Here is an 11183-nt window from a genome sequence, read left to right on the forward strand (position 1 = left end):
ATGGGCAATAGGGCGAGGCTCTGTCTCAAAATAAATAAATAAATAAATAAAAATAAAAATAAATAAAAAACCTAGCCATGTTAAAATTATGACCAAGGGAAGTTTTCTTTCAGAATTTGTTCTATTGTTTATAGTGGTGGTCAGAGAAGAGTGTTGGTGGGCAGGTGATGGGCAGGGAAAAAGAGGAAGGCCTTTCATAATTTAGTGATTTTTTTGCATTTATTACTTAGCTCCTGTATTAGCCAGGATAAGTTGATTATGCTGTTGTAATGAAAAATCCCAAAATCTCAGGAGTTTAAAGACTCAAAACTTTATTGCTGCCGTATTACACGCCTCCCACTGGGCAGGAGGGGCCTCTGCTCTTTGTAATTGTTACGGGTCCCAGGCTGATGGGGGATCCATCATTTTATGACACCACTAGCGTCACACACCGTTTTAGAGTTGACTGGGGCAAGGTAACTGCAGCCCGTATTCCACTGGCCAAGCAAGCCACATGGCCACACCTAGCCTCAAGAGGACGTGGGGATATGCACTTCTCCATCTACCTAGAAGTGAGCCTGTGGGTGATAGTTAATTCCTGAATCCTGACTCAGGCATTCTTTTCTATCCTGCGCCAAGTCTTAAAAAGCCATGTGGAATAGAAAGAAAAAAAAAAAGTATTTCTGCACTTCATCTCGATAACCATTTGTATCTGATCTGGAGTTGAATAACAAATGTTTACAGTAGAAAGTTAACAGGTCTCCATAAAGGACTCAGATCTAAGATCTGTCGAAAGAATGTATTTGTTTGAGAAGAATTTACTAACACAATGCCTCCAATTAGTCAGCAATAGACCCTCTGAGAAAGCACATTGGTGACGACACATCTTAAGTTAGTTCTGGTTGAGTGAAAAATGAAAATGTTCAACCTATAGTTGTCACAGTAAGTCGTGTGTCCACAGAACCCCCAGTCAGAGTTTCTGAGGCAGTTTTAGCATGCAAAATTGCATGAGGTTTAAAGCAAACTTACTCTATAAGACAGGTTCTTTAACCCTTGTTAATCACTTTCAGACCATCAGCGAACCTCTTTAAAAGGCCAAGGTGCTGTGTTTGTGTGGGTAACAAGTAATATTGGAAGTGATACTGAAAATTGGAATGACACAGAGGAAATTAGCATGGGCCCTGTGCAAGGATAACATACAAACTTGCAAAGCGTTTCATATTTTGGGGCAAGATGAAAAATGTTCTGTGGATGGGTGGTGGTGATGGTTGCACATCAATGTGAACCAACTTAATCCCATTTAACTGTACACATAAAAATGGTTAAGATAGTAAATTTTGTTTTATATGTTTTACCATAATAAAAAAAATGTAAAATATCTCATTCATTTTTATATTGTTCACATTGAACTGAAACTATTTGGGATATGTTCATTAAATAAAGTATATTATTAGCAAGTTTTAGAAGCCAGCACGTTGCCTAAACACAACTAGGGCAGACGTCTACTGTTGCTGTCCCAGGCTGTCCTTTACAATATTTATTTATATCTATTTAAAAGGCAGATGATAACTAGCCAATAATAATACATTTTATTTGGAACACCAAATGCATGGCGAGCATAGGACTAATAATTGTAGATGTAGTAACACATTTATGTCTTACAAAAACATTGATGGGGCTATTATCTCCATTTTATAGATAAAGAAACACAACCCTCATGAAGTTGACTGGCTGGGCGCTGTGGCTCATGCCTGTAATCCCAGCACTTTGGGAGTCCGAGGCGGGTGGATCATTTGAGGTTAGGAGTTTGAAACCAGCCTGGCCAACATGGTGAAACTCTGTCTCTAGTAAAAATACAAAAATTAGCCAGGCGTGGTGGTGAGCATCTGTAATCCCAGCTACTCGGGAGGCTGAGGCAAGAGAATTGCTTGAGCCCAGGAGGTGGAGGTTGCAGTGAGCAGAGATCACACCACTGCACTCCAGCCTGGGCGACAGAATGAGACTCCATCTCAAAAAAAAAAAAAAAAAAAGAAAGAAATTGACTGATTCAAGGTCACATGACTGATAAGGGCCAGGAAACAAACCTAGGCCAATTGGCTCCAAAAGCTGCTGGTAAGTCGAGGCTGCCCATAGAAACAGGAGGAAATGGCAGCCATGAACTCAGGGCCTTGGGCAGGGGCTAGTATGGTGGCTGGATCAGCCAGGAGATGACAAAATTGAAGTCCCAGAAGTGATCCCAAGGCAGGTGGATCACCTGAGGTCGGGAGTTCGAGACCAGCCTGACCAACTAGAGAAACCCCGTCTCTACTAAAAATATGAAATTAACCGGGCATGGTGGTGCATGCCTGTAATCCCAGCTACTCAGAGGCTGAGGCAAGAGAATCGCTTGAACCCAGGAGGCGGAGGTCGCAGTGAGCTGAGATCGCGCCATTGCACTCTAGCCTGGGCAACAAGAGTGAAACTCTGTCTCAAAAAAAAAAAAAAAAAAAAGATGTGCATCTTTTTTTTGATGCTCAGAAGATGTGCTTCTGCCTGAGCCAGGCTTGGTTACAAAGGCAGGCATCCCAGCTATAGTGTCAGGAATGGAGGACAGATACAAAGAGCAGGGAAAAGCTTAAGCCCAAACCAAAGATTTAGGGAACATGTTGTTTGTTTGATCACTTCTTTTGTGGAGGAATCCTACCCTCTGGGGCTGCAGTATCAGTGAGCACATGCAGAGCCCTTTCCTGTGAGTTCCATGTGGTGCCCATCCCTGGGCTGTGGGATTTCCTCTCCACACCTGCAGGCTTGGTGGAGAAGCCGCCTGCTGAGGGCAAGTGTCCCGGGTGGTGCAGCCCACCATCAGTTAGCAAGTGAGTCCATTCAATGCAGAGGAGCCAGTGGACTTGGTGACACTCACAGACTACCCCTTCAACCACTGGCTGATAGAGGTGGTGAGAGCAATAATAGTTTGATGGACAACCCACACAGGACTGGGAAGGACTGGGATTGAGAGAACTCACACCTGCCTGCACTCCCACACCCGTTTCCTCTCCACACCTGTCTGCGCTCCTCCTGAAACATAGTTCCCCGGGTAACCACATACTCTCTCCCTCACCTCACTCAGGTCTTTTCAAACATGCCTTCCCTAACCACTGAATTTAAATCTGATCCTCTATCTTCAGCCTGCATTCCTGTCTCTATAATTCCTGCTCTTTTTTTCCCTAACATACATTTCATTCACATATTTGTTGCCGCTCTCCTCCTGCTAGAATGTCAGCTCCATGAGGGCAGGGCTTTTCATCTGTTATGTTTACTACTGTAACCCCAGTGCCTAGAACAGGACCTGTTCAATGAATGAATGATGATATGATCGTTTAGAGCTGAGCCTTAAACAATCTACGTACTTAAATGCTTCCATCTGGCCAGGCTCTGTGGCTCACGCCTGTAAACCCAGCACTTCGGGAGGCCGAGGCAGGTGGATCACCTGAGGTCGGGAGTTCGAGACCAGCCTGACCAACATAGAGAAACCCTGTCTCTACTAAAAATACAAAATTAGCCGGGCATGGTAGTGCATGCTTGTAACCCCAGCTACTCAGGAGGCTGAGGCAGGAGAATCACTTGAACCCGGGAGGCGGAGGTTGCAGTGAGCTGAGATTGTGCCATTGCACTCCTGCCTAGGCAACAAGAGTGTCTAAAAAACAAACAAAAAAATTCCATCTCTAATATTTCCACTGAGCTGCAAACGTAGAGTAGATTCAACTGCCGATCTGACAACCTCACTTGGCTAAGAAGAATGACAAAGTAACCTGGCCCCAGGGAAAGTCTGACTGCCACTGACCTTCCTCCCCTAATAGCCCTGACTTGGTCTCCCTCATCTCACTTAAAGTTACCATCGTCCACCCAGACACCTCGCCAGAAATCTAGGCATCATCCTTAATTCCTTTCCTTCCCATCCACTCACATCCAATCCATCAGCAAGCCTGCTGACTTTATCTCCAAGAAGAATCCCTGCTGCGTCAACTCCTCCTTATCTCCTAAACTATTCTAGTTCAAGCCAAGCCACCAGAATTTCCTACCTGGGCTACGCATACTCTATTAACTATTCTTTTTACGCTCACTTCTTCCTATAATCCCCACCCTATAAAGGAGACAGGATGATCTTTTAAAATGCAAGGCAGATGATGCCACTTCCCTGTGGAAAATTCCTCCCAGAGTCACCACTGAATATAGACTAAGATTTAGGCTCCTTCTGTGGTTTCCAGTGTCCCACACGGCTGGCTCTGCCTGTCAGATAAGCTCATCTGCTACCACACACTGGATCACCTACCTTCCTGAGTCCAACACCCCCCTACGTGTCCTCAGAAATAGTCAAGCTCATTCCTGCTTAAGGACCTTGGCTCCTGCTCTTTCTGCTACCTGGATTACTGCGCTTCCGTATCTTCACAAAGCGGTCTTCATATCCATGCTTCACATCTTCACAATGCACCTTCACATTGCTTCATATCAAATGCGACCTCCCTGTCTAAATCCTGTCACCTCCACCCTGGTCACTCTTTATCAAATCATCATATTCTGTATCTTTGTTCCTTAGTTTTTTAGCATGTGTTACTATCTAATAGTACTAGGCAAATTTGTTTGCTTTGTTATTTTGTCTCCTCCTGCCCATTCCTACCCTAGGTAACATGTAAATTTCCTTCCATGTGAGAAAGAACCTTATCTACATAGTTTACAGTTTGCCACTATGTCCCTAGTGCCTAGCACAGAGCCAGGCTTGCCAGAGGTGATCAGTGAATATTTGTTGAGTAAATGAACTCTTGTGGAGTTAAATGAAGTGCAGTGGTACTCCCATGTAACTGATGGAGGATTAGACACTCAAGGATTTAAGTCATTCGCCTAAAGGTATGCAGCCAGTAAATGGCAGAAGAAACTAGTGTTCATAACTGGGAGCCAGTGCTACCTGGCAAAACATCTTCTCTTGGTAAGACTAACTTGTCAGGAGCATCTGACCTTAAAGACCTGAGGTTGTGGCTCACACCTGTAATCTCAGCACTTTGGGAGGCCAAGGCAGGTGATCACTTTAGGTCAGGAGTTCGAGACCAGCCTGACCAACATGGAGAAACCCTGTCTCTACTAAAAATACAAAATTAGCCAGGCATGGTGATGCATGCCTGTAATCCCAGCTACTCAGGAGGCTGAGGTAGTAGAATTGCTTGAACCTGGGAGGCAGAGGTTGCAGTGAGCTGAGATCACGCCATTGCACTCCAGCCTGGGCGACAGGAGCAAAACTCTGTCACACACACACACACACACACACACACAAAGAGAGACCTGAGGTTCAGACAGGTGCCCAGTCACCTACCAGGCTGGAGTTTCAGAGAGCTAGTGACCAGTCAGGGAAACCTGACCTTGAGAGAGTGGGGTACCAAGGTAAAGGCAGGACTGGCCAGAGGTCTCACTGAATAAATCATAGTGAAGCCCACCACAGGGGCACCAGGTTGAATGAAAGGTAGGAATCAAGTAAATTTGGCCACCAGAGTGAGAAAGATTCCAGGGTAGCACTTCGCACTGCTGAAAGCCTGGCTAACACTTCCTATTTCCTTGTCTGGCTTCACGGTAGTCGTTTCCCTCTTCCTATTTAGAAGATATCCCAGTCTTATCCTTCTGGGCTATTCATGCTCAGCTAAGTTTCCAGCCCTGTGTCCCCTAGTGACACCTGTGTCTTGGCATGACACAAAGAGCCAATATTATTAAAACAGCTCCGTTAGTAAACTGTATGGTGTTTAAGGAGCCAAGTGAAATCAGAACGAATAGTATGATCTGTCTGCTTAGTGCATGAATGTAATGGCATAATCTCATACAAGGAGCAAACAGAGAGAAACAGAAAAACATCAGTTTAAAGGAGTCTTGTTTGACCTGTCTATAGAGTGCAACAGCTTCCTGGGTGTTCATGTTGCTGGGTGCAAGTCTCCAAACTAGTCAGCAGGCAGAAAGTCTCCTCTGTTTGATAACAGTCCCAGATCTGTCAGTTCGGTTGCCAACCCTAATTTGTAAATTCTCTTCTGTAAAGATTGCACAATTGTGCTCATTTTCTGTTGACTGTGGGCCGGCTAATGGCTGCTAATGAGTCAGCTGCTAAGTGACTCAGCATTGCATCAATAACGGAACAGATCCCTTCGTCCCTGAATCTGCTGGAGGAAAATGATGTCTTCCTTTGTCGGTGTGTCCCTTTTGGCCCCCGCTGAGAACTCATGACCTGATGTATTGTGTAAAGAGTCTCATCCTTAAAGAGCCCACTCTATCAGCTCAAGGAAAACCAAGAGGAATATTCCAAGTTTTTGGTGTTTTTCTATTTTGGTTTTTGTTTTCCTCACTGTAGAATGTTCACACTTGCATTCTTTCTAGTCAACTGGAAAGTCTCATCTTTCTTCCTGTGTAAGGTGTACTGTCGTTGATGGCATTCTATGGGCTCTGGGTGACTGAAGGTATGTTAGAATAGATGGGTAAGAGGAAGAGACAATGGCCAGCCTTTGGTGAGCCAGGGTCTGGTTTATGCCCAGATGCACAGTTGGCACTAGCAGTAAGACAGAAAATCAGGAAAAACTGAACAATCAGCTAGCCTTAGGGGGATCTTTCGCAATGTAAGGGGTACTCAGCAACATAAATGTCCTAAGTGGCCCCCTCTCAAAGAAAACCAGTACTGCATACACAAATATAAACAGGCAGCAGCTTAAACACAAGTGCTCTATGTATCACAAATAAGACGCTTCACATAATAAAAAGTATTCTCTAGAGAGGGCCCTTTTCAATAATGTCAAACATCATTTGAAGTGTGATTCATGTGTTTCCCAGGATCCACTGGGAACAGGAAATGGGAACAGAGGAACCAGGAGCAGAGGACTCAAAGGAGGCATCAAGTTCTACCTGCAGAATTAGAACAGAAAAGAGAATGGAAAGCTGCAAACCCAGTCGATCCTGGCTGTGGGCGCATCAGAACCACACCAGCCCTCCACATCTGAGTTCCCGAGACAAGCTGCCTCTGAACCAATGAGAGCCTCTTGCTCCTTCCTTTTTCCATGAGGAGCTACCCAGTGCCTGAGTACTGGCTACATACTCTCCAGAGGCAAGTGTGCCTTCAGATTTTCCGCCTTCACAGGCACCGTCCAGACCTAGTTGTGTCATTACTTCGTTGTTATGGGGCACTTTAAAATATAGAACCACGCCTCTAGGTTCTAGGACACTGGTCTCTCCCCATTCCCTCTACGTTGGAACAACATTATTGGTGCTGTGACATAGGTCACTCCCTCTTATGGACTTACACACTCCCTTTTCCATTCCTTTCATTCTACTCAAGAAATTTTGAAACAAGTGATTTATAATTAAAATATTCACCTACTTTAATAATTTCACAATAGTAACAAATGACTTGTTAAACATTCTAATGTGTTGCAATATGGATGCGGAGAACTACTCTTCTGGAAAAAACGATGAAGCTCAGAGATGTTTGTGACTTGCAGAGCTGGTAAGGACACCCAGGCCTGCTGACCCCCAACCGAGTGGCTTGTTCCTGAGCCTCATGGATTGTACAGGATTCTCAGATTGTGCAAATGCGGAAGTGGTGGTGGACAACAGCCAGTAGCCTATACATTTTGTTACATTTTCAGCCTCTGAAAAGTCATTTCTCTGTCTTGTACTTCAGTGTCCTTTCTCTCAACTCCAGGCTGCCTTACTTCCTCCTGAACACCCTTGACCTGTCTCTGTGCTTGAATCTTTGTTCACCTCCTTCTCTGGGGTGAAAGGCTCTCTTCAATCTTCATTGGCTTCAAGACCTCACGGGAACACTACCTGCTCTCCAAAGCCTTTTCCCAGTTCGCGTCTTCCCGCGATCTCTCCCATCTCTCCTGCAATTGTACCATCTCCATCACTCATTCAGGGCTTTCAGAATGTCCCTGATGCTGTGAAATCATCTTTACAAATATTGTCATGTCCTCTTGTTAGGATATACATTCCTTTTGAGCAGGTATTGTGCCCTGTACCATTAATTATTTATTTTCTTGTATTAATTATTAATTTATTAAATAATGTGTTATTCCGATCTACCAAAGATTTGAGATAGCATACGAAAATGATATAATCTGAGAAGATTAAATTAGCAGTCAAGGTAGTTCATGTGAAAGAGAAGACAAGAAAAGGAGACACGTTTTCACATCCCTAGCACCCTATACAGTATCTAATCCAGGAACTTACTACTTTTTTGTTGCTTCTAGGGAATCTGTGGAAGAAACACAAAATCAAAATATTGATCCATTCTACTTGTATATTGCTTTATAATTTTAAAGATCTTTACATCATTGGGGCTAAGTATTCTTAGGAATATATTTTTGATCTTTATTTTACAAATAAGAAAATTAAGACTCAGAGATGTGAAGTAACTTGGCCAAGTTCACTAGTTGGTTAATCTGGCAAGCTGCCACTGAAATCCAGTTTTCCTGATTGAAAATGTTGTGCCCTACCTGCTGGAAGAACAAATAAAGTTTGTATTTGTATTAAAGACTAAGAGATATGGAGAACAAGAACATTACTGAGCCTGTACAGTGGGGTGATACCAGCCATCCGGAAGAGAGGAAATAATCAGTTATTGGGTGAGGAACTAAGACAGATACCTCATATTTTTTCAAAATCAAGTACTCTATGTAAGAACTAATGATCCCTATAGAGATCCTTCGTGGAGCAGAATAACAGAGAAACTGAGATATGCCAGAGTGAGGCTGAGGGGCTGAGGACTCTATGAAGAGTTACAGCTTAGGGCCATCAAAAATTCAGGCCATTTATTACCACAAGTTTGTAACCCATTGTCATTATTGGTATTTGCATTCAATCAATTTTATATTCAATTTTAGAATATAAAAAAGCAATGAAAACGCTAACCAAAAAAAGGCTTAATAAAAAGCAATGAAAAGACTACCAAATATGCAATTCCTCACAATCTGCTCTGAATGAAAGTGAAGTAGAGGCCAGATGTGGTGGCTCATGCCTGTAACCCCAGCACTTTGGGAGGCCGAGGCAGGCGGATCACTTCAGGTCAGGAGTTCAAGACCAGCTTGGCCAACATGGTGAAACCCTGTCTCTACTAAAAATACAAAAATTAGCCAGGTTTGGTGGCACACACCTGTAATCTCAGCTACTCAGGAGGCTGAGGCAGGAGAATCACTTGAACCTGGGAGAAGGAGGTTGTAGCGAGCCGAGATTGTGCCACTACATTCCAGCGTAAGTGATGTAGCAAGACTCCATCTCAAAAAAAAGAAAAAGAAATAAAAATAAAGAAAACAAAAAGAAACAAAAAAGAAAGTGAAGTAGGAGAATGTAAGCTGCATCCATAATCCATCAACATGATGATTTGTTGAGAAAATTGTTGGCAGTACCATGAAAGGGATGTTTCCATTGGTATCTAAAAGAAAACATTACTGCCAATATTGGGGACAAAGGTTTTCATAGTTTGATGGAAAACCTTTATCTTTCTTTGTGCATTCTCTCCCTAGTCTTATTGGATGAAGAAATATATCTACTAACCATGTCTACAGGCAGACCAAGCTCCCTTGGGAAGCTCTTTAACTCCCTGTACCCTGGGAACCAGCTGTGTAACAGGGTAACCATGCACCCAGTACTCCCGACCAGCTTCAAACTCTGCCAGGATGCTCAAGTCTTGTCTGTCCATGAAGAGGTGGGCCCTAACGCTACCCACAGGACCACAGGGATCATTCTAAAATACAGCTCTTCAAAAAGCCCACAAGCTCATTGGGAAATAAAATAATAATTTTTGAAATAGTCAATAAAGTTCTTTTTTGAAATTAGAGTGTTATTGGAATGTATTTGAATCAAGATCAGTAGAGTATTAGAAGCTGAATTGAGTGGCATAGGCCATCGGTGAAGGGCATGCTCTAGGAATCTAGAGAACTAGGGGATGAGACCGTTAAAAGTTATTTTATTTAATTAATTAATTAATTAATTTTGAGACAGACTTTTGTTCTTGTTGCCCAGGCTGGAGTACAATGGTGCAATCTAGACTCACGGCAACCTCTGCCTCCCAGGTTCAAGCAATCCTCCTGCCTCAGCCTCCCGAGTAGCTGGGATTACAGGCATGCGCCACACGTCTGGTTAATTGCATATTTTTAATAGAGACGGCGTTTTTCCATGTTGGTCAGGCAGGTCTCAAACACCTGACCTCAAGTGATCCGCCTGCCTTGGCCTCCCAAAGTGCTGGGATTACAGGCATGAGCCACTGCGCAAGGCCTATAAGTTATTAAGAAGGTGGCATGAAGAAATAGTGGCAGAGGCAGACCTGCCTGTGCTAGGATTCCAGTCCCATCCTGACTATATGTGTGATCCTGGAAATGTTACTTGACCATTTTGTGCCTCAGTTTCTTGACTAGACACAAATCACAGTTTAATGGCAGTTTCCGAAGAGGTGGCAAAGAGTAGCATGTACTTGGAAAATGTTACAAGACAGGAAATTAAAACCAATGTGGGAGTTAGCTTCTAGTGACAGCTCTGGACTGGAGAAGCACTTATTTTTAGGCTTTCTAAACCTTTGCAATTTATTTCAGGGGATTCAGGGAAACAGCATGGATTTTCCCAAAGGGAAGAAATGAGCTGCAAAGCATGAATCATCACCTGACCTGTGTGATTGTCTTTTGCTGACTGTTCAGTTAAATGTTCCACAGGGCATTTCCTTGCTTCCTGGCAAAGTTTACAGCTGGGGGAGTGGAAGAAACATCAGGGACCTCTTCCAAGAAGACTATTGAGTAACTATGACCAGGTGCATCCCACGGTGACGGCTGCCCTGGGTGGAATGGCTAGGTCCTGCATTAGTGTGGTGTTACTTGATGAGGATCAGGGGCTCCCAGACAGGCATCTGGGTGGGTGACAGAAGGTGGTGGCCCTCCCTGGAAGTTTAACAAGGATGTTGGGAAACTGGGAAACGAATTCCCCATTCTCAGCTCATCAGAGATGGTTACTTTAGGCTCTTCATGGAGCTGTCTGCACCCTCAGTTTAACCGTGTATCTGATGTTTGGGGCCCTGAGCTGACATGGAACCTGCTGGTCCAGCCTACTGTCTGTCCTCTGCTCACTCAGATGCTTAAACAGAGGAGCCCATGGGACTGGACAGATGCTCATTAACCCATCAGGGCCATAAATATAGTCACAAAATGGCGGTTCAGACCAGA

General features: G+C 43.9%; 1 non-coding gene across 1 annotated transcript; it reads left to right on the forward strand.

Moving 5' to 3' along the window:
• Positions 1-1100: 1100 nt before the first annotated feature.
• On the forward strand, positions 1101-1205 carry LOC115899393. The gene has a single exon (XR_004059113.1). It is a non-coding gene; the product is annotated as a U6 spliceosomal RNA (small nuclear RNA).
• Positions 1206-11183: the final 9978 nt, after the last annotated feature.

Source organism: Rhinopithecus roxellana, chromosome 8, assembly GCF_007565055.1.
Source record: "Rhinopithecus roxellana isolate Shanxi Qingling chromosome 8, ASM756505v1, whole genome shotgun sequence".
Classification (NCBI taxonomy): domain Eukaryota; kingdom Metazoa; phylum Chordata; class Mammalia; order Primates; family Cercopithecidae; genus Rhinopithecus; species Rhinopithecus roxellana.